Here is a 25,323-nt window from a genome sequence, read left to right on the forward strand (position 1 = left end):
AGTCGGCCTTAGTTCAATAGGTGGACGCCTTTTCGAGATATCGCCATAAAGGTGGACCAGGGGTGACTCTAGAATGCGTTTTGTAGGATATGGGTATCAAATGAAAGGTGTTAATGATTATTTAAAAGGGAGTTGGCGTTAGTTCTATAGGTGGACGCCTTTTCGAGATATGGCCATAAAGGTGGACCAGGGGTGACTCTAGAATTTGTTTGTACGATATGGGTATCAAATGAAAGGTGTTAATGAGCATTTTAAAAGGGAGTCGGCCTTAGTTCAATAGGTGGACGCCTTTTCGAGATATCGCCATAAAGGTGGACCAGGGGTGACTCTATAATGCGTTTTGTAGGATATGGTTATCAAATGAAAGGTGATAATGATTATTTAAAAGGGAGTGGGCGTTAGTTCTATAGGTGGACGCCTTTTCAAGATATCGCCATAAAGGTGGACCAGGGGTGACTCTATAATGTGTTTGTACGATATTGGTATCAAATGAAAGGTGTTAATGAGGAGTTTAAAAGGGAGTGGCCCTCAGTTGTATATGTGAAGGCGTTTTCGAGATATCGCCCAAAATGTGGACCAGGGTGACCCAGAACATCTTCTGTCGGGTACCGCTAATTTATTTATATATGCAATACCTCGAACAGTATTCCTGCCAAGATTCCAAGGGCTTTTGATTTCGCCCTGCAGAACTTTTTCATTTCATTCTACTTAATATGGTAGGTGTCACACCCATTTTACAAAGTTTTTTTCTAAAGTTATATTTTGCGTCAATAAACTAATCCAAATACCATGTTTCATCCCTTTTTTCGTATTTGGTATAGAATTATGGCATTTTTTTCATTTTTCGTAATTTTCGATATCGAAAAAGTGGGCGTGGTCATAGTCGGATTTCGACCATTTTTTATACCAAGATAAAGTGAGTTCAGATAAGTACGCGACCTAATTTTAGTAAAGATATATCGATTTTTACTCAACTATCGTGTTAACGGCCGAGCGGAATGGCAGACGGTCGACTGTGTATAAAAACTGGGCGTGGCTTCAACCGATTTCGCCCATTTTCACAGAAAACAGCTATCGTCATAGAATCTATGCCCCTACAAAAATGGTTAATTTTTGTTCGACTTATGGCATTAAAAGTATTCTAGACAAATTAAATAAAAAGGGCGGTGCCACGCCCATTTCGAAGTTTTCTTTTATATTTGTATTTTGTTGCACCATATAATTACTGGAGTTGAATAATTTTCTATTTTGCGTCGAATTATCGCACTTTTTCAGTTTTTCGAAATTTTAGATATCGAAAAAGTGGGCGTGGTTCTAGTACGATTTCGTTCATTTTAAATAGCGATCTGAGATGAGTGCCCAGGAACTTACTTACCAAATTTCACTAAGATACCTCAAAGTTATGCGAACAAATTAATATACTCTGTGAGCTCTGCACAGCGGAGTATAAAAATCAAATTGGAGAAGCTAGAATTTGAATTTTGTCCAGTTGTTTAAAGAAAAAAGAAGTGGCTATTCGTCCGGTATATTTTTTATCGCTCAAAGTGAAGTAAACCGAAGAAAAACAGCAATAAAAAAAGTTCGGAACATCCTTTATCAAAATATAAAATTTCGAAAAAAATTTGAAACTAAAAAAGTTTATGTACATTTTTCCGATTTCTGCATTCATTAAAAAAAATCAACCGTACACAAGAAATTATACATATAATCTATGTAATGACGAATTCACATAGTTCATGAGCCAAATTACTCTATAAATAAATATATCTTACATATGTGCTCCAAAACTGATGCGAGAGTATATATTGGCGGTCATTGCCTTGGCGCAATTTTTCAAAATACATGATAAGCATCTTACAAATCGTATAATAAATTGCATTTAAAGGCAGGCGGGCCAAGTAAACATAACAATGCCACTACCCTTTGCAACAATTTGCCTATATGCACGAGTTCATAAATCTTCTAGAAGTTAAAAAAAATAGTTGCGTAAAATTGTATCGCACAATACGTTAAAATGCTCATAAATCAACAACAGCCGTTTGACGCCACCCTATATTAAAGACTAATACATACATTTGGCACGCACACAAAATTATTGGCAACGGTGGTTTTATCAGAGCACGGATATTTATGCGAAAACATGCCTATTAAACGCGTTCAAACCTAATGCAAAATTGTTTAATATACTAGAGAAATTGAAAAAATGTATGAAAGTACAAATCAACCAAGAGACCGTAAGTCAATCACCCACACACTTACGCAACGAAGCGTTAAAAACTATTAGGTATTGTCTAACATACTAAAGTTAACAAAAACGCACAGCACATATATATCAGCTCTCTAGGTAAAAAGACAAGCATACTAAACATTGCATAAGTAATATAGCTATTATATGGTATAGAATAGTTCCATATTGCTTTATGGTATAACAAAAAAGAGAAAAATAGATGAGTGTAATACGCGTGTCAAACTGTATACTCCGTCACGTCAGTGTACGCAATATGATGTCACTAAGTGTTCCGGTGTTCGGAACCGTTTCAAACGCCCACTAAAGCACACTTAGTGTACTAATAAATATGCGATGCAAGCATCAATTGCCCCCAAAAGTATTATGATATTTATGTACGCCCCCATATACATATGTACGTACTTGTGTACACTTCACTCTCTCTTCATAGATGAAGAGCTCACGGAGAGGGTGTTCTATGATGAAACAAAACTAAGTATAGACGAAATTTCAGAAGATGTTTCTAAAAAAATATAGGACGCTCCAGTATACTACAAGTCTTGGAAAATGTAAATAAAAAGAATATTTTATTAAAATCTAATTTATATAAAAAATAGGTTCGACAGTTAAAAAAAATCAGATAAACAAACAGAAATTTAAAAAAAGGAACTTAGAAAAATTGAAAATGATTAATACTAAAAATATTATTTAAAAAAAATTAAGAATAAATAAATAAAAACAAAACAAATAAATAAATATAAAAAGCAACAAAAGAAATGAAAAAAAAATTTTTTAAAGTTTTAAAAACGAAAAACTGGAAAAATAAATTGAGAAAACTAAACTTAAAAATTAATATATAAAAAACATGAAAATGTCTCACACGTTTATTGTTTTTTATTATTTAATTTCAATATAAAAAAGCATATACAAATGAGCAAAAAAATTATGTAAATAACGAAGATACATTAAAAATTTCTAAATAAAATAAAATTAAATATAATCTATTCAATTCAATTCAATTTATTTAAACTTTTTAAATACACGGTTTTAGATGATATGGCTTCTTAAATAAACCTTACAACTATAGTATTATAAGTGAGTTTAAAATATATCGATTACTAAAACTTAAAGTTGATATAAGGGAAAAAATCTAGCTTAGGAGACTTAGGATTTAGCTTAGAAAAAAACCTTGGAAATTATATTTTGCATTAAGTTAATACTACCTATAAACACTATTCATAAATATAGTACGCAGTTTAATTATATGATAAACTAAGAGTAATTTAGATTGTAAATTAGTGGATTTGTAGATATATCACAGAGGCGTTCAAATTTGTCAGTTATTTTTTCAATACGGTCCGAAACGAGACTGATTTTGTTTTGTGTGTGCAACTTTGTAGTTGAAAAATGCCACGGCAAATCAAACATAATTTTCAACAACTTATTTTGTTTAACTTGTATTTTTTCAATGTGCATTTTGGCACATTTACCCCAGACTGGGCACCCGTATAAAATTATAGATTGAAAAATAACTTTAGCAATTGTGGCCTTATTTTCATTACTGAGCTTAGATTTTCGGTTTATTAACGGATACAGAAGTTTTAGAGCTATACTAAGTTTAGTTTGAATATATTGGGTGTGATCTCTAAAGCGTAATTTTGGGTCAAGTACAATTCCAAGATATTTGATATTGGTCGACCACTGCACCTCAGTATTGCATATATTTGGTTTAGAATTGGGATAGTAACAAGAACTTCTTTTTCTTGTGAAAAAGAGGGCTTGAGATTTGTTGACGTTGACTTTAACTCTCCATTTACACAAATAGTCGATGATAATGTTTAGAGAATACTGTAGTATTTCTACAGACTTTTGACCAAACTCATGGGAATTAAAAATAGCAATGTCATCTGCATACATTGCGTAGTTACAATCAGGTAATGCTGGTATATCTGAGCAATAGATAATATAGAGGATGGGGCCAATAACTGATCCTTGAGGAACGCCAGCAGGAATTAGTTTAAGGTCACTAAACTCATTGCCAACTTGTACACAAAAATATCGATTAGTTAAAAAGCTTCTAATAAACTAAATATAATCTAAAATAATACCAAAAGATTGGAAAATATGAAATATACCAAAAAAAAAAAAAAAAAACGAACCAAAACAAAAACAGAAAATGAAAAAATATTTAAAATTCGTAATTTTTTGGAACAACCCTCATACTTAGAGTAATTTAATCCGCATTAAAGCATAAATATTTGCTGGCAATGTATACATACATACATGCATGAAGATAAAAATAAAGCTCCATAGAGTAGGTGAAAGGTAACAAAATCCAGGAAGCAAAACAATATTGGCCGCCGCTGATGTGTACACCATGCTATCGCATGTGGAGGTGATAATTAGCATATGTAGCAAAAAAAAGAAAACATTTATCAGAAAAAAAAACCAAGCAAAATGAGTAAGTATAGAAAGCCTTCGACGAACACGTACCTGATAAAAATCACAAAACACAACTAGAACAAAAGTAAATTATAAATAAGTGTTTGCTACTGTCAATATTTGCGAAATTAGGAAGTCGCATGACCTGAAAGTTTGTTCATATGTGTGCAAAGATTAGCTGCAGAAAATAAACTTATAAAAAAGAAAAGAATACAGAAAATTCAGAATTTTGGCGAAAAAAATTGGTGAGCGACATAATAATGGCGCCAACGAAAACTACACACATTTAGAGCACGGCAACAGCACAAAGTGTAGCAAAACTAAGAAATTATATGGATTCATAAATTGAAGAAAGAAATAAAAAAAATAATAAAGTTGCATATTTTTATCGCGTGCCATTTTCAAGTAGTATAGCATAAAAAATGTTTTGAAGTAGCATAGGATACAAACTTTTTTGGTAGCACTTAAGAACAAGCAGCAGTTTATTCCGTGCAGTGCAGCTAATCTCTATTTGTGTTCGTAGTACGTGGCATCAACACTCAACTGCTGTAGGAACAAAATAGCGGCTTACAAGCGCCTGTCTGCCACTTATAAAAATGTTACACAACAAAATTCTTTGAAAGCGAAAATACTATATTTTGCCAAGAAGGAAATACCCAAAAATTAGAACAGCTGAACGAAGGCAAAAGCGAGCTTTAGGCAGAAGTTAGGGCTGAAATTATACAAAATGGTTAACGTAAAATATTTGACCTAATATGTATTAGAATTATTATAATTACATATTTCCTTAACATGAAAATGTTTCTCATACGCCCACACTGTTCACACAAGAGAGCAAATATTTACATGTTTGAGTTACCAGTGATAAGATTTACGATAGGAGCACTAAGGTTCAACTGGCCGGTTAATAAAAACCTCAACCTGAAAGTGTCCACAGTGTCACAGGAGCACTTCATATTATAACTTTTATTTTAACGTGTTTGCTGCTTTTTAGATAAACAGCTATAATAAATATCCAATTTTTTTAGTATTTAATAAAATGTTTTTTTCTTAATTTCCTTAAAAAATTTTAATTATTTTTTTTTTAAGAATTTTTACTTCACAACACGCAATTATACGTACAAAATTTAATCTCCATACCTTGCGCGCTTTTGCATTACGTTTTTTGTTTAATTATACACACACATATGTGCATATGCATGTAGATTAGCAGTGCTCTACTTTGAGGCGACAACGAGTGTGTATTCTTAGTGAAACCTACGTAAACGTATCATCGCCTGCGTCACGCGCTAGGATGTGTATACGCATACGCTATTATATGCATACGCAAATGCTTTTAAAAGCGTGATGTGTACACATTAAAAAAAAATTGTGAATATAAACAGCAAATGGAGCGATTCGCACTCGCTCGATAGAGCGTGATGTTATTTAAAAAGGCTCGTTAAGCAACGAGAATTTCTTTGGAACTTTACAAATTTTACAAAGCAAAATTCCCGAAAAAAACCAAAAACTTACAAACAAAAAAAAAACAAAACAAAAAAAACAAAAAAAAAAACAAAAAACAAAAAAAAAAACAAAAAACAAAAAAAAAACAAAAAATACAAATTTTTAAATATTTAGTATAAAGAATCTTTTAGAAATTTAAGTTTAAACAAACATTCTAAAGAAAAAAAAAGAAAAAACATAAATAAATAAAAATAAATGTAAGGCGCGATAACCTCCGAAGAGACCTAAGGCCGAGCTTCTCTTCCAATTTGCGCCGTGCTCCTCTTGATTTTCCCTACAAATTGGCCGGACGGGACCTACATGTTTTATGCCGACTCCGAACGGCATCTGCGAGGCAGATGAGTTTTCGCTGAGAGCTGTTCATGGCAGAAATACACTCGGATTGCTTGCCAAAAACTGCCGAGGGGCGACCCCGCTTAAAAAAATTTTCTTCTAATTGAAAAACCTTATTTCTAAAATTTTGATGCTGCTTTGCCCGGGGTGTGAACCCAGGGCATTCGGTGTGGTAGGCGGAGCACGCTACCATCACACCACGGTGGCCGCCAAAAACATTATACTTTTTATACATTATACTTTTAAGAAATGTTTATTATTATTTAGAAATTCAAGTTTAAACATAAATACAACTTTTATTTAAAGAAAATCGCATTTCAGTTCATTTCGTTTTAGAAAAAAAGTATAATGAAAAATCATTTTAACTTAAAACAGATTTTTGGAAATTATTATTTAGACGAATTTTCAAATGTTTAATTAAAACAAAATATAAAAAATTGTTTTCGTTTGAGGTATTATAATTTAAACACATTTTATAAATGTGGAAAACATAATCACAGGACGAAAAAAAAATAATGTCAACATTTAAAGAAAATAAAATCAATTATTTATACATGCATATCAATATTTAAACTCTAACTTTTTTATCAATTATTATTTCTTTTTTTTATTTAAACTTAAAATTTAATTTTTTCATAAAATAAGTAAAGTGATATAAAATTAAATTATGATTTTATTTTCGGTTAATTAAATAAAATATGGATATTTAAACACTAAGTTAAAATTTAGAGTTTAAACATTAAAATAAAAATATAAAAAAATCTTAAGCAATAACTAAAAATGTTTTGAATCATAAAAATCATAAAATTTTTTTTTTAAGTTTTCTTAACAATTTAGAACTTAGAATTTAAACAGTTTTTTTTTAATTTTTAATTAAAAAATTTAGCATGTTTTCTAAGAAATTAAAAAACAAAAACAAAATCAAACGAATTGATTTTTTTTTATAGCTCTAAGATTGAATTTATTTTAAAATATTTTTTTTTTAATATAAACATTTTTTAGAGCCTCGGATTTAAATCCTTTTTAAAGGAATTAAAGAAATTTTTTTTATAGTTGTAATTTAATCAAACTTTAATAAAAGATAGTCAACCAGGAGAATTAAAGAAACAGTTTTTATAAAAAAAAATTTTAATAAAAAAAAATTTTTATTAAAAAAAAAAAAAAAATCAATCACCCATCATTGTTTTACTTAAATCAAAAACATTTTGAAACAAAAACAATTAGTTTCATGCTTAATTAATTAAAACTAAATATATTTTTATTAAAACTATAAGTTAACCTGTAAAACAATCACAAAAAGTTTAGCAAATGATTTTAAAACATTAAAAAACATAAAAATAGCGCTAAAAATAAAAAAAAAAATTGTCACACTCCCTTTCCCAAAAGTTAACTAAGATATACCATTTCCTCAAATGTATCTTAAAAGCAAAAATCTGTTAAAACTTATCTCAACATCAATCATTTGTTTAAAATTCATGCGATTTTGGCTCGCTTTACTCATTGATTACATTTTGCTATAGCACATCACTCGCGTTCTGCTCACGACTTTCCTACTTGCCGGCCAGTCATCCCGTCAGTCAAACTCGCAAATACTATTAATTTCGTACAAACTGCTTGCCAGCATGGCGTACGGCACACGTTGACGACAAACTGCCGTTTAATCAACCCGTTATGCCATTTCGTTCAAATGCAACCAAAAAAAAAAATTTTCTTTGTATTGAACTAAGGGCATACATACATCATTATGTAGATGGTATAAGTTTTTGCCTGGTTGTGCTTGATAGGCCTACAAGCAGAATTTCTTCGTCGTTTGTTCCTTTCTTTGTTTATATGTTTTCTTGTTGCTAACACAAAAATGTTTCACAGTTGCTATGCGGAAAAATACATAAAGTATGTCGTTTGTTGTCGACGTTGCAATGGTAGTTTCTAGAAGTTTTTGCTGTTGCAATAATGAAATGCGTAAATATGTTTTGACTTTTTTTCGTATAAGTCGGTGTGAATGTACTCATAACAATGTTTACGTATATACATATAATAAGCTACTTACTGATATAAATATGTTCGATGGACTAAATTAGCAATGGACAAAAATCTATGCTGAAGGTACAAAAAGCGAAAGCATGACAATTAACAAATGTACAAAATACCGCAAATGTAAACAAATTTTCAAGAACAGTAAGTATAAACAAAAATTTTTTACAATAATAAAATACATGTAACAATAAGACATAACTTAGTATGTACATCAACCCCCTTTTGCTTAGTTGTTGTCTTGAAGTATCCTGGATGCTGAATATACAACTATAATACAAAAAGTTGTGTTTTTATTTAATTTGGCCTTCAGCTCAAAAATTTAACAATACATTATATAAAAAAAAATTTTAAATTAAAAACCATTACATAAAATCAACAAAAATGTATTAACTAATAAAATAAATAAATAATGAAAAAAGTAAAATAAAAAATGAAATAGATAAATAAAAAATGAAAAAAATAAAATGGAAATAAAGTAAAATATAAAAAAACTCAAACCAAAAAAGCTAAAAATAATAAAAAACTAATATAATAGCATGCAATTAAAAAAGTTAAAACAAAAAAATATAAAATAATATAAATTAAAAAAAAATTGTTCATATAGTGGTGAGTACTCGACATATATCATTATACTTTATTTTTTTTGCACGCCAAAAAATTATGTGGAATGTTAACACTTTTCGTAGTAATATCAAAACTAATTTTAGTGTACTTTCGAATTCGGCACCAACATAGTGCATACATATATTTCACTTTTCGGAGTGATGCCCAGACTAATTTCGGTAATGGCAGATGTGAAAACCAGCAATGGTGTGGTGGTAGCGTGACTCGGCTTTCACATCGAATGTCCTGGGTTTAAGTCCCGAACCAAATTTGTTTATTATTATTATTTAAATTCTATTTTTAAACATATTTTTTTTTTTTTTTTGAGGGATGAAATTTACACTATTTTGGTTTTTACACCACAATGGCGACTTTTGACACCAACATTTTTATGTGTGTAGAAAACATAAACATAAGTCATATTATGTAAGTATTTGGTAAACACCTACTGCTCCCCCTACTTTGTGGGACCATGGAATATGTAACAGGCAATGGTAAGTCTTTAAATTGCTTATGTATTGAAAGACGTTCTTCAATTTAATCAGACATTATTAATACTAATTTTCAATGCCTTTAAAAATAGTTTAATGCAAAGAATGACAGGATATAATTTTTAGCAAACTATGCTTATTTATTGTTGTTTTTTTTATAGTTTGATCTATAACATAAGCCCATGAACCAATGACTAAAGATCTCGTAATGCCACAACCGTGTATTTGTGATTTAATTTAGGAAAAAAGTTACTGTCAAATGACGTAACGCTTTTGAAGTTTTTCGGTTTCCTTAATTATCATTTTCCTTTAAATTTTGACGTGTTTGCTAAAAGGTCACAAATTTAAATTTCGAAAAAATTTATTTTTTCGTTGCGATTGTTATTTTCAAATATGTTCTTGTTAAAAAAAATGAAGTGCTTTGTGAAGGCATGTGTAAAGTCCTATAAAAGGACAGTTAGACAGATTAGACATCCACCTCGATGGCATTACACTTCTAACTGTCCCACGCCCGAAATTTTGGAGTGTGACTTCGATAATGACCTACATTTTGGCGACCATGTAGCCGCAATTGTATCTCATGTTCAGAGCCATAGAAAAGTCCTCAAGTCCCTCGATCGCGGCACTTGGGGCAAAGACAAAGAAACGCTGTAGCTACCTTTGAAGCAATTGGCCAGCTGCTTGTATGCTACGCGTCTCCAATATGGACACCGAGAGTAAAAGAAACACACTGGAGGCAGGCCTGTCAAAACACCGCACTCAAGCACTACGAAGAAATCCATCACACAAGAAGCCTTATGAACCAAAAGAGCAAGGCCCTCAGAGCCATCTTCAAAGAATCGGTAAGTCCTATGACGATAAATGCCCGCCGAACCTAGTTCTCAGAAACTTGTAGTTGAGGAAAGCAGAATCTCCAGAGAGTAACTCTGGCACAACTTCGATCTGGATACGTGTATCATATTGACGACCGCCCAATACTGACGACTCCTACTGTGGAGGTAAGGATATTAATCTTTCGCAATTTTAAGTTTTGTGACATTTTTATCGAAGTTTTTTGATACATATGTAAATATATAATTTAAATTTAAATTTCCTTCTACAAGAAATATCAATAAAAATCTAAGTCAAATAAATTTGTTTGCTTTTGTCCTCTTTTATTACATTTTACTTCATTTGAAACATACTTCAAAAGCGTGACGTCACAGCAGAAGTTTTACTTTTTGTTGTTGTCTTTAATGCGGGATCTGTTACTTCGATCATGACATAAGCCAGGTACTTAATTAATAATAACTCAATACGCACAAATGAACGACGGCCACGCTCACAGTTGGTTTGCAACTTATCAAGAATTTTTCGAATATTATGTGAAGAAAAATGTGCAACACCAAAAAAATTCTGTAAAATACAGCACTAATCTCCAGCGCTTGCAAACTTTAATATGCTATTTTTCCGCACACCACTGTATATAGAAATAATAAACTACAAGTCGAAAAGCCAATTTTAAGCAATCGAACGGAGATTACAAATATAAAAAATAACAATTATAATAAAATGAATGCTATAGAATTAGGACACAAATAAAACCCGAAAGAAATCTGTTCGCCACGTTTTATGTGGGTTTTTAAGAAAACATACATCTATAGACATGAAGCTAATAAAGGTGTAAGCAAAACAGGGTAAGGCAATCCAACACGCAAACATATAAAAGTGTAAAATTTTGGAACAATTACCCTCATGTCAGTGAACACAATTATTCACACTATCGTGAGGCATGAAAATATGTAACAAAAGCGTTGCTCAGAAGATTAATTGAAAATTTGGTCAATCATTGAATTTTGGGTTGCAACAGCCACCACTCCCGCAGTTTTATACAATTTATATAGCTAAATATGGTGTAAGAAATAAAAATTACAGTAATGCTCAATGCTCGATGCTTATGTGGTGGTAGGTGGTGGTAAAAGCCGCAACAAACCAGGCAATAGTTTTCACACAATAAACGGGCATGCATACATGTAGATTAACTTTTTTTTATTTTTTTTTTTTGAAAAATTGCGGTTTCATGATTAATTGATAGAAGTATTTAATCTTATGAAGCCGCACATATTTATGTTTGTACGAATGTATAAGAAAGAAAGTAGTTCTCTTTCACCGACTGGCTGTTAATGCTAAATAATATGCGTGCACAAGTTTATAGGTATTGATGTATTGCTTATAGGAAATTTCGTTAGAACTTGAAGCAGAGAACGTAAGAGTTTTGATTTTTTTTTAACATTTTTAGTTCAACGAATTTTTTTTTTTTTTGAATAATTTTTTTTTTTATTTATTTACAATTTTTCAAACTTTTTTCCCTTTTTTTTTTTATTATCTTCTGATTATTTTTTAATTTTTTTATTTTTTTTAATAACTAAGAAATTTTAGTTTATTAAATTTTTTTTAATTTTATACAATTTTACTTAAAATTTAAAGGTTTCTTTTTTAATTTGTTTTTCTTTGCCCTGTGAATGATTTCTGATATTTGTAAAAACTTAATAAAAAAAAATGCTTTTATTTTCATTCTCTGCCTAAAACTGTTTTTTGTCGTTATTCGAATTAAAATGTGCGTCAAAGCTTAACAAATACATTCACGCATAATTCCCATAAAACATTAGTAGGAAAATATATTTTTTATTTGCATTTTTTCTTTGTCACAATTAAAATAATGAGTGTACAAACATTAAATATATTGGCACAGTTGGTATGTTGTTTTTTTTATATCATTTTTTCTAACATTCATCATCGCTGGGTAATTCGAAAATGCACGAATTGTCATCACGAGTGTGTAGGAAAAAAACCCGCGCTAGTTGCACATGCACGCGTGAACACTGTAGCGCGGAGATAAGCCTGAATGTTAGGGTGTTCGATTACTACAACCATGTCTTTTATAACAACGATTTTCCACCATCGACTGAAAAAAATATGATTTTACAAGTGTGAAGCAAAAAAAATTAAAAATAGTTCTTTTCATAAATTTTTATTAAATTAAAAATTAATTTAATCTTTTTTATGCAACTATTTTTTATCTTTTCTCACTTTTTTATTTTTATTTTATTTATTTTATGTTTTTTTAAATGTTTTTTTAATTTAATAATTTTTTTTTTCTTTTCATTCAATTTTTTTTCATTCCATACTTTTTTTCAGTTAATTTAATTTTTTTTTATAATACTATGTACAAACACAATCCAAATTGGCAATTTATACCATTTGGGCAATTTATTACGCAATTTATCATATAATAAATTGCCAATTAAAAAAAAAATTGTGTAATAAATTGTTTCAAACTGCAAATGCAACTTTGTAAAGTGTTTTTTTTTTTGGAGTAGGGATTGTGAAAAGGAGATGGCAAACTCAAAATTAAACCAAAACATTGAACACATATTCTTACAACACATAACAATTTCAAAGTTTTATGTTTTCATTCTATTCCATTCGCCTAATACCAACACGCACATTTTGACAGTTTGAACAAAGGTGTGTTGTTGCTGTATAGATGAGCCAACCAGCTATCAATGTAAGCTATATTGAGTTGTATGAACACTACTCAATTTAAATCGAAATTGCCTCAATTTATTTTTCTGTTTGAACATATTATAAAACTGAATTTTATGCAATTTTGAGTGTTTTTATACATTTTGTACTTATATTTAAGAATTCATGAGCTTGACACCGGCTTATAATAATTGAATTTCAATTATTATGTTTTCTAAGAGAAACTGAAAAGAAAGAAACATTTACTGGCATATTGCGATGGATCCATTTCGAAAACCGCCAACGTAATCATCATCAGGCAATTTTGTAATGTTATCAAAGGTTTCACCGGGATTCGAACCGTGAATCACATGGTGAAACTGCAGTTGCCTTTAACCACTAGGCTATCCTGTTGGTATTTGTTTTCATGCTTAATTCAGTTTTTCTCATTTCTACACTAACAACACAATTGAGACATTTTGTCTCTATATTAATTTGTGTGCCATGTAGATTTGTTTTTGTAAAGTTCTTCTTCGTTGCGGATGAGAAGCTTTGTAAACTCGGGCTCAGTGTTACATATTTATGTATGTTTGTTTAATGGTGTGTTCAGTTTATACTTATATTTAAGAATTCATGAGCTTAACACCGGCTTATAATAATTGAATTTCAATTATTATGTTTTCTAAGAGAAACTGAAAAGAAAGAAACATTTACTGGCATATTGCGATGGATCCATTTCGAAAACCGCCACGTAATCATCATCAAGCAATTTTGTAATGTTATCAAAGGTTTCACCGGGATTCGAACCGCGAATCACATGGTGAAACTGCAATTGCCTTTAACCACTAGGCTATCCTGTTGGTATTTGTTTTCATGTTTAATTCATTTTTCCCATTTCTACACTAACAACACAATTGAGACATTTTGTCTCTATATTAATTTGTGTGCCATGTAGATTTGTTTTTGTAAAGTTCTTCTTCGTTGCGGATGAGAAGCTTTGTAAACTCGGGCTCAGTTTTACATATTTATGTATGTTTGTTTAATGGTGTGTTCAGTTTATACTTATATTTAAGAATTCATGAGCTTAACACCGGCTTATAATAATTGAATTTCAATTATTATGTTTTCTGAGAGAAACTGAAAAGAAAGAAACATTTGTTTACAGTTGTTTCTTCTGTATTCCGGCCTTAAAGTTATTCCTTGTTAAAAAAAAAATAAAAATTCAAAATATGATTTTGATATTTCCACTTCAGTTTGAAGTCATCTTCAGGAACATTTCATAAGTCAATAAGTAATAATGATATGTTCCTGGAGATGACTTCAAATTGAAGTCGGAATATCGATAGCAATAAATCCAAATATTGTATAAAATCAAAATCTTATTTTGAATTTTTATTCGTATATTTGTGTGGCCAGGAGATTGAATAAAAGTTTTAAAAAAACATTTGGTTTTACACTTATTTTTTTTTTTTTTTTGTATTAAAAAAAATACTGCAAATGCACGAAAGACTTTGTGAGTACCGGTTTAAAAAACTGTGCCAGTCACCCCAACATCTAATAGTTATTAAATAACTTAATTCATTTACTTCTTTATCGAATGGTGCAAAAAAAAACAAGGAAGCATAAATTAACATATGCGCTTATGTTGTCAAGTAAATACATTGCAGAAATTGAAAGATAGTAACGCTAAAAACAATACAACGACTAATTGTATTTAAGTAGTAAGTAGGCTGAATGCCGCATAATTATAGTAATTATGATGTGCTCAAGTTTGGTGGTATTATTGCGGTTTTTTTAAACGTAAGCAAATACTGCTAATGGGGAGTGTGCTTGCTTTCGAAAGCAAAGGGCAAAGTTCGAGTCAGGAGACGACACCCTCGTAAAATTCGTTATAAGGAGAGATTCAAAGTTAACAATAGGAGAAAGTTGAACTATACAAAGCAGTATGCAAGAATGTGGCTATTCGGCCGAAAATTTCTGGATGAATAGCCTTCTAAAGCGTACTAAAATATATTTTTCCGGCCTTTTATAGGCTTCTCGAATATACAGTACAAGTTACAAATCGCTAGGAAGCTTAGTCACGAATTTTTTTTAGAAAAAGTTATTACATAATTCCTACCAATTCCCACTTGTACTTGTTTTTGTATTTTTTAATTAACCTAATTTTTTCTCCTTTTGTTTATTTTACTATTTTTTTATTTTTTTTTATTTTTGTAAATTTTTTTTTTATAATCTGTATTTAATTAGCGAAACTTGCTCTAATATCAATAACAAAATTAATTTTTTTTTCATATTTTTCTCATTTTAATGTTTTCACTTCTTAGTGATTTTATTCATTTAATTTAGAAAAAAAAAATAAAATTTTCTTTTGAGTTTCAAGCATTTTTTATTTATTTTGTTTTTCATACTTTTTTAAATAAATTTTTACACTTCATTAGTTTCGTATGAAGTAAATATTCACTTAAATCATTAGTTAAACAAAAAAGAAATTTTTTTAAATTAGAGTCAAAATCGAATCAAAATGTTCCCCGTCACTTTAAAATATCCCATTCTCGAATTCAGCATCTCAAAAACTATAAAATGCGATTTTCAAGTAAAACTTCGTCGCTAAAAAAATATTATTTTTCAAGAACGTTTTTCTTTAACGAAATACTTTTTATTATTTATTAAAGTTGAACGTGTATTAGCTGAAGCGAATTGGAATCAGCTCAACTTAAATTTATTAAATTTATTTTTAGACAATTCTTTATTATTATGTTTTCGATTGTTTCACGCACACTGAGCTATAGCCGCGATATTTGATTTTGAGACAACTTTCTTCAAAATACGCCACAATGCGGTGCCACACAAGCGCCAGAATGTAATTCCAGCAATTAAAAGCGAACGTTATAATTGCAGTTATTAGATTTTAAACTTTTTAAAATTTTACAAATTATAGTTAAAAACGTGTTGAGTGTTAATTATAAGTTTGACAAATTTGCAATAAAACTGAAATATTAAATAAGTAATAAAAGAGAAATAATTTGTAAGCTCGTGATGAGGTTAAATTAGTTTCTTCGTAAGAAAATGAAGCTCACAGTGTCGAGAGCAAAAACAATTCTTAATGTGGGCAAAAAACTTTGACTGTATATTTTAGATTAGGTAGGTAGGTAGGTAGGTGAAATGGCTGCGACCCTGGTCGCCCAAGTAGCTATTTAAAGCCGTTTTGATGCCATATAACTCGTCTAAAACCTACGGAATGTTACGGTCAATGTATTACAACCAGCCGGAGTTGTTGATAAAATTAAGAATATTCGGGATTGCTATCACAGATAGACCTCTGAGGTCTTCTAGAAACGGGGTTCCAAGGAACCTTAGTCGGGCTCTAGCTAGAGCCGGATATTTACACATAAAGTGTTCAACTGTCTCCTTGGAATTTGGATCTTTGCAGCTTCTGCAGTAGTCGTTATACAGAATGCCCATCTTTTCCGCATGCGTGCCTACTGCCCAATGACCGGTGCAGACTGCTATCAGTTTGCGTGTGTTGGCCCTGGATTTGTTCAGAAGACTTCTCGTCCTCCTTCCATCATGGTTTGGCCAAATGGATTTTGATATTACACAGGTGGTGATGTTATTCCACTTTGTTTGTGCTTTCTTCAAGTAGAAGCTTTGGATATTCCCCTTGGGTACTGCTAAGGGTATGCCTACTTCAACACTGGTGATTTCCTCGCCCATCTCCGATGAGCCCCTGCGTGCCAGCTCGTCGGCCTTCTCGTTAGCCTATATCCCCCTATGACCCGGGACCCAGATAACGCGTAGTTCTAGATTGGTGGATAACTGGGATATGAGTCGCTTACAAGCCTACACTAATTTTGAGTTAATGTGTGGCGAGGAAAGCGCTTTTATCGCTGTTTGGCTATCCGACAGGATGCAAACTTTACCAGCTACATTCAAGCCCTCCAGTGATTTGCAGGCTTGCCAAATCGCAAGGATTTCTGCTTGAAACACGTCAGTGTAGATTTGGATGTCGTCGACCCTTATGCCCGGGTTTCTCTTCCACTCGTTCCTGCTTGGAATGGCGGTATTACAACCGTACTCAAACTTCAGTAATCTGTCGCGGTACTACATGTACCATACGGAAGTTTATTTAAGATACTACTATGCCCTTGCTGAGTATCCTTCCAACACCCAGACTCCCTGAGTCTTAGTGCGGTTTGTGACGATGTACAAAGTATATGCAAGTCGATCGGAAGCAGGTGCAAAATGGGGTCTATTTTAGATTACATGTTAGACAAAGTCAGAAAGTAAGTAAGTAATTTTTATAACAATGGATAGATGAACTATAAAAAAAACAGAACGCTTAGCTTAGCATCTCAAAGCAACTATCATTTTAACAAAGAATAGAAAAAAATTACAAAAATAAGATTATAATAACAATCATATTTGAATTTTAGTTCGCGATTGCATCTTAAATGGGTAAAACCAGCTTGAATGGAAATCAATAAAAAAAAAAATACATATGAATATGCAAATGCGCAAAGAGAAAAGGTGGCTCCTGCAGTGATATTTCTTAGAAGTATAAAATATGTGCTGTCGTTATCTTAAAATTTCAAATTAAGTGCATCCACAGCTTGTGGCATCCTTTCTTTTTTGTTCAATGTAATCAAAAGGGAGCAACATTAGTACAGGCTGAATAAATAGCCCAATCAATAAGAAAAGGACACACTTAATAGCGGCAAAGGATAAGGCTTAAAGGTACAAAAAAAAATGTTCAAGAAAGGAAAACAAATTAATTTTTAAGAATACTCCTTACATTTTATATGCAGCGGCATAAGTAAGATTATGTGACAAGTGGAATACGACATAAACGGCCAAAAGCTAAAACGACAATTCGAGTTTTGTTATGCTTATGTGGCAAGAACACTACCACATTATCTGCATATAAAAAGGTATCGAAAATACCGTCGAAAAATCAACGTTTCGCATAACTGGCTTTAGTTGGCCTAGCAACAAAAAGCATTGATTTTTCACACATATCTTTTCAACCAGCGTTTTTGTGATCTTGAATTATAATGCTATGCGACAAGTGGCAAGGTTATAAAGTTCGCCGCCATCCATACCCCTTCCATAAATGGTATCGGGTGGCATAGCAAACACATTTATTGTATGTCGTCATCGCCACGTAAAAGATGCGTATCAATATTCTCATCAAGAGAAAACCAATAACGTTGAGATTAAGGAAGACTCCTCTTTTAATGGCATGCCAACGTGCTCGTTCAAGTCTACTTACACTTGACAGTCGGCACAGCATGCTGCAACAACACAAAGACGGTTTTGTCGTGTTAACTAGATGACTGTTGAGATATTATTTAGTAGCGGAGATGTTGGTGGTGGACAGTGTGCAATTCAAGGGAAAAATTGGTGAAAGGAATACATTTTTTTTCTTACATTTTTGGAGCTGAATGTCTAGAGTGAGTATAGTAGCCACCGATTGTTTTATTGCTTCTAACAGTCTTCAGAACTAATTTGCAAATATCAAAATTTTTAAATTACAAAAAAAAATTAGAAATTGTTTTTTCGTTCTTTATTTTTTTACTTTATTTATTATCTTGGCGGCCACCGTGGTGTGATGGTAGCGTGCTCCGCCTACCACACCGTATGCCCCAGGTTCACACCCCGGGCAAAGCAACATCAAAATTTTAGAAATAAGGTTTTTCAATTAGAAGAAACTTTTTCTAAGCGGGGTCGCCCCTCGGCAGTGTTTGGCAAGCGCACCGGGTGTATTTCTGCCATGAAAAGCTCTCAGTGAAAACTTATATGCCTTGCAGATGCCGTTCGGAGTCGGCATAAAACATGTAGGTCCCGTCCGGCCAATTTGTAGGGAAAATCAAGAGGAGCACGATGCAAATTGGAAGAGAAGCTCAGCCTTAAATCTCTTCGGAGGTTATCGCGCCTTAGATTTATTTTTTTTTATTTATTTTTATTTATTATCTTATTTTCATTGTTATTTTGTTTTATTATTTCGTTTATTTTATTATTTTTTTTCTTTACACTAATTTTATTTGTTATTCTTTATTAATTTTCTTTATTTTTATGTTGTTTTAGTAATTATTTATTTTTATTTAATTACTTCGGAAGTGGCTATTCGTCCGGAATAAATTTTTTTCGTCCTGAATAAGTAAAGCAATAAAAAAAACAGCACAAAAGAAATATATACATTTTTTTACTGAAATTTTGGGACAAGGTATTATTTTATTTATTTTTAAATTAACTTAAATTTTTATATATATTTTTTTAATTTCTTAGTTTTTTAAATTTTTTTCTTCTACTTTGTTTTCTATTTATTTTTATGTATACCTGTACGTTTTTTAGTGTTGTTATTTATTCATAATAAAAGTTTTTTTTTTGCATCAATCTGGCTATTTTCTTAAATCTTTTCGGTCATGTTTTGTTGCTTTCCGATTATTTTTCATTATCTAATATATATTTATACTCAGTTCAGCAGAGCTCACAGAGTATATTAAGTTTGATTGGATAACGGTTGGTTGTACATATATAAAGGAATCGAGATAGATATAGACTTCCATATATCAAAATAATCAGGACCGAAAAAAAATTTGATTGAGCCATGTCCGTCCGTCCGTCCGTTAACACGATAACTTGAGTAAATTTTGAGGTATCTTGATGAAATTTGGTATGTAGGTTCCTGAGCACTCATCTCAGATCGCTATTTAAAATGAACGATATCGGACTATAACCACGCCCACTTTTTCGATATCGAAAATTTCGAAACCCGAAAAAGTGCGATAATTCATTACCAAAGACAGATAAAGCGACGAAACTTGGTAGATGAGTTGAACTTATGACGCAGAATAGAAAATTAGTAAAATTTTGGACAATGGGCGTGGCACCGACCACTTTTAAAAGAAGGTAATTTAAAAGTTTTGCAAGCTGTAATTTGTCAGTCGTTGAAGATATCATTATGAAATTTGGCAGGAACGTTACTCCTATTACTATATGTATGCTTAATAAAAATTAGCAAAATCGGAGAAGGACCACGCCCACTTAAAAAAAAAAAATTTTTTTAAAGTAAAATTTTAACAAAAAATTTAATATCTTTACAGTATATAAGTAAATTATGTCAACATTCAACTCCAGTAATGATATGGTGCAACAAAATACAAAAATAAAAGAAAATTTCAAAATGGGTGTGGCTCCGCCCTTTTTCCTTTAATTTGTCTAAGATACTTTTAACGCCATAAGTCGAACAAAAATTAACCAATCCTTTTGAAATTTGGTAGGGGTATAGATTTTATGGCGTTAACTGTTTTCTATGAAAATGGGCGAAATCGGTTGATGCCACGCCCAGTTTTTATACACAGTCGTCCGTCTGTCCTTCCGCATGGCCGTCAACACGATAACTAGAGCAAAAATCAACATATCTTTACTGAACTTAGTTCACGTACTTATCTGAACGCACTTTATCTTGGTATAAAAAATGAACGAAATCCGACTATGACCACGCCCACTTTTTCGATATCGAAAATTACGAAAAATTAAAAAAATGCCATAATTCTATACCAAATACGAAAAAAGGGATGAAACATGGTAATTGGATTGGTTTATTGACGCGAAATATAACTTTAGAAAAAACTTTGTGAAATGGTTGTGACACCTACCATATTAAGTAGAAGAAAATGAAAAAGTTCTGCAGGGCAAAATAAAACACCCTTGAAATCTTGGCAGGTATTACATATATAAATAAATTAGCGGTATCCAACAGATGATGTTCTGGGTCACCCTGGTCCACATTTTTGTCGATATCTGGAAAAAGCTTTCACATATACAACTACCACCACTCCCTTTTAAAACTCTCATTAATACCTTTAATTTGATACCCATATCGTACAAACACATTCTAGAGTCACCCCTGGTCCACCTTTATGGCGATATTTCGAAACGGCGTCCACCTATAGAACTAAGGCCCACTCCCTTTTAAAATACTCATTAACACCATTCGTTTGATGCCCATATTGTACAAACAAATTCTAGGGTCACCCCTGGTCCACCTTTGTGGCGATATCTCGAAACGGCGTCCACCTATGGAACTAAGGATTACTCCCTTTTAAAATACTCATTAACACCTTTCTTTTGATACCCATATCGCCCAAACGCATTCTAGAGTCAACCCTGATCCACCTTTATTGCTATATCCCTAAATGGCGTCCACCTATAGAACTATGGCCCACTCCCTCATAAAATACTCTTTAATGCCTTTCATTTGATACACATATCATACAAACATATTCCAGGGTTTCCCTCGTTTCATTTTCCTACATGAATATTTTCCCTTATGTTGTCACCATAGCTCTCAACTGAGTAGGTAATGTTCGGTTACACCCGAACTTAACCTTCCTTACTTGTTTTTGTTTTATTTCTTTTCTTTTTTTTTCATATTTGTTGGATACAATTTTTGGAGATTTGCGAACGAATATTTTTCCTTATTTCTGGGCAGCATTTTTATCAATATTTTTTCTTTCTTTTTAATGTCGTTGGCATTGCGTTTTTGATTTTTACAATGTCATAACATTTTTTTTTTTAATTTTTATTTAAATTTTTTTTTTTTTATTTTTTTTTAGTTTTTTCTGTTGATATTTGAATATATTTTTATTTCATTTCCTTTTTGTACTATTTAATGATTGTTTTTATTTTTTTTTTTATTTTTTATTTTACTTTTTCTTTCATTCTACTTTTTTTTATTTTAATATCTTTTTCATTTTCCTTTTTTCCTTATTTTTTACCATTTCTTTTTATTTGTTTTTTCTGTTAAATTTTTCTCTTTATACCTTTTCAATGTTTTTATTTTGTATTAATTCTTTTTCTCTTTACATTTAAGTTTTTTTATTTATTAAAATTCTTTTATATTTGCTTTATTTCTTTAAAGTTTTGTTTTTTTCTCGTTTTATAAATTTTTTTTATTTCCCCCATTTTTATTTCCTAAATTTATTTCCTTATTTTTATTTATTTATTTTATAAAATAATTATTTTTCTTTGAACCGCTTAAACATTTGAACCAACTCCAATTCCCAAACAACACACTGTATACTGTATGACGCTGGCGCCGACAACATGTCTTTAAAATTCATTAACATATCAAATGGGACAACGAAAAAAGGACAGAAATTTTAAAATCATTAACTAAATTACAACAACAAAACGTGTATTAAAATTTAAAAATTTAGTAAATATTTATGCGGCAGCCAGGTAGATGCTGCTGATTTATGCCAACTTATTTTCCAGTATTTTGGTTTTTTTTTAAGTACTTCAAGATGAAAAAGACAGCAACTTTTAAGCGGATGATGCAGCAACTTAACAAAAACGCGCTTGCTCATACAATATATTTGTCTACGACGAAAAGCTGCTTAGTGGCATTCCAAAGTAATACAATACAACACTGTGGATACTAGAGGCAGCAACAACAATAGTATTGCATTTTTTTTTAATTTGCGCTACGAAACAACGAATGAGTACTTAACATTTCACATTTCATATTAAATTGTTTACAGTAGATACTTAAAAACTTTTTAACATACATGTGAATGTGAGCATGTGTGAACGTCATCAAAAGTCAGCTTAGTAGCTTAAAAGTTGCAACAGCAACAACAAAAACAATGGTTAACAACCATAAAGTGAATGTAAGCTCAAATGCAGCCAAATGATTGTGTCGGTCTGTTTGCTTAACGGTATATTATACAGATTGACTTGGCGGGTTGCTGCTGTTGGCAGACAACTCAAGCAAATTTGAAAGGTACTTAGCAACTGTATAAACGTTTAAAACAATATAAGAAAAACAATAACAAAAAAAAAAATATATCAAATAGCTAACAACGTTCAACAATCGCATATTTTCCGCAAACCAACTTTAACAACTTGCGCTACGTGCAACATCATGCAAGCTGCAACTTACAGCTTGTAATCTAAAAATCTCAATTCATTGACCCAAATTCCTGGGGTCTGGGGTAAAAAAGCTAGATATACAATAGCAAAAAGCTCAAACGACCTCCAAAAATATGTAGTTTTACCCACCAATCAAGCTTCCCGGCATACCGCGCTCTATCACCAGCTCGTACTGCTCTCCTCCCTCTCTTTGTATATAACGAGCTTCGTTTCATGCTAAAAAGTTGCAGCATAGCTATGTTGCATTTTTCAAACTTGTGAATGGTAGTGAGATGGTATCCTCTGCACCCCTACCATTCTTACTTTGCTAGCAAAAATGGAAATGAGAAACAGAAACCCATAAGAAACCGAGTTTCATGATATTGTGCAAGGAACAACATACGATGTATACGCTTGTGGAATGAAGTCGTTTGTCGACACTCCAGTCGGGTTGTGCATATGTTTTGGCAGCAAGTGAAACTTGTTTCAAATACAAAGCAGCATCTCTTCCTCTTTCCCTACTAATTTGAACTCCAACCACAACAGTCAACAGAACAAAAGATAAAAGAGAAGTGAAGTGGTTGTTGCTGGTGCTGGTACGCAAAAATGTTTCGTATTATGGCATACCACAGGAATGTAACACGCGGCTACAGAAACTGGTTTTACAAATACAAATTTATTAAATGATAAAAAAAAAATGTGTAATAAAAAATTATTTGTGCAACTGCTTCCAAAAAACAAAAGAAAATTAAAAACAATTAAAAAAATATATTTAAAAAAATTTTAATAACAAAAAATGTAAAACCCAAATATAAAAAAACTTATTTGCCGGTGTTAAGCTCATTAATTCTTACAAGTAAAATTGAACACACCATTAAACATATAATTGAAAAAAAAAATGATAAAAATATATTGAAAAAAAAATTAAAAAATTTTTTTTAATATATTTAAGGAAAACATGCATAACCATAAAAATACGTTCAAGGAAATTTAAAAAAATTAAGGTATGCAAAAAAAAAAGATAAAAGGATCATAAGAAAATTACAAAAATTTAAATAAAAATTGCATGCCTGTTAAAATTTGGAAATAAAATATCGAAGTTTTAAACATAAGCTACTGCGCATAGTGAAAAACGTATTGAGAGTGAAGGCACTGGGAAAGTATGAAGCTTGCATTGTTGTTGCAAGATGTTTGCCGCTGATTAATATTTGGGTTTTCCTCGTTTATTAGAAAATTGGCAATAAAAAGTGGCAACAACTTTACAATAACAATTAGTAACATGTTTGTAATAAGAAAATTACCAAAATTGTGTTTTGTTATTTATGACCTGCAGGAAATGCATGAATCAATGGGCAACTCATCTTGCTGATAGATTTACGATAAACTATGAAGGGGAGCAAAAATCAAATCTCAATTAGCGTATTAGCAAAAGTGAAAGGCAGGTAATTATGTGGTTGTAAATTTAAAATAACTTAATACTAATCTTGCGGTCAGAAAAATGACAATAAGCAAAAAAAAAAATGTTTGGAAATATTTTAAAAACTTTCTCAATTGTGATATTTAAACATTTTTTTAATTCTGTTTTTAATAATTGTTTATTTTTTTTCTTACATAATTTGTAGTTCCTTAATGCTATTTTGAATTTGTATTATAATATATTTCCTAAGATTACATATTTTGGGTCGATTATTTGATTTTTATTTTGTTTCGAAATTATTGTATGCTTTTTTTGCTGTTTTGAATAATTATTTTATTTTTTGTTGTTTTCGATTATTTCAATTTTCTTTTTTTTTCGTTTAATTACACTTTCCATTTACTTTTAATTAATTTTCATGTTTTGCTTCGTTATCAATAAATTTATGTTCCTACATCTTATTTCATTTCACTGTTAATTGCTTTATTTTAGAGTGAATAAGTTCCCATTATTTTATTTTGATTTCGAGTATTTTATTATTTGCTCTCGGTTCCTTTGTCCTTATTACTTCCTCTTTTAATTTCGCTTTCTTTATTTTATTTTGATTAATACATATTACTTCCGATCAGTCTGATTTATTTAGTTTTTAAGTTTTATTTTCGATTCTTATATTTTTAATTTTATTATTTTATTTTATTTGATATTTCCCGCTAATCTAATTTATTTTCGATTGTTCTACTCTATTGTAGTTTCCCCACATCATTTTCGATTATTATTTTATATTTAATTCTGGCGGCCACCGTGGTGTGATGGTAGCGTGCTCCGCCTATCACACCGTATGCCCTGGGTTCAAA

The 25,323-nt window shown here is 31.1% G+C and overlaps 1 protein-coding gene across 4 annotated transcripts in view; it reads right to left on the reverse strand.

Annotated features, from left to right (window-relative positions):
• The window catches only part of Myc, a 148,186-nt gene that overhangs the window by 8,765 nt on the left and 114,098 nt on the right, over window positions 1-25,323 (reverse strand). The window lies entirely within an intron of this gene.

This window comes from Eurosta solidaginis, chromosome 4 (genome assembly GCF_040869045.1).
Source record: "Eurosta solidaginis isolate ZX-2024a chromosome 4, ASM4086904v1, whole genome shotgun sequence".
Classification (NCBI taxonomy): domain Eukaryota; kingdom Metazoa; phylum Arthropoda; class Insecta; order Diptera; family Tephritidae; genus Eurosta; species Eurosta solidaginis.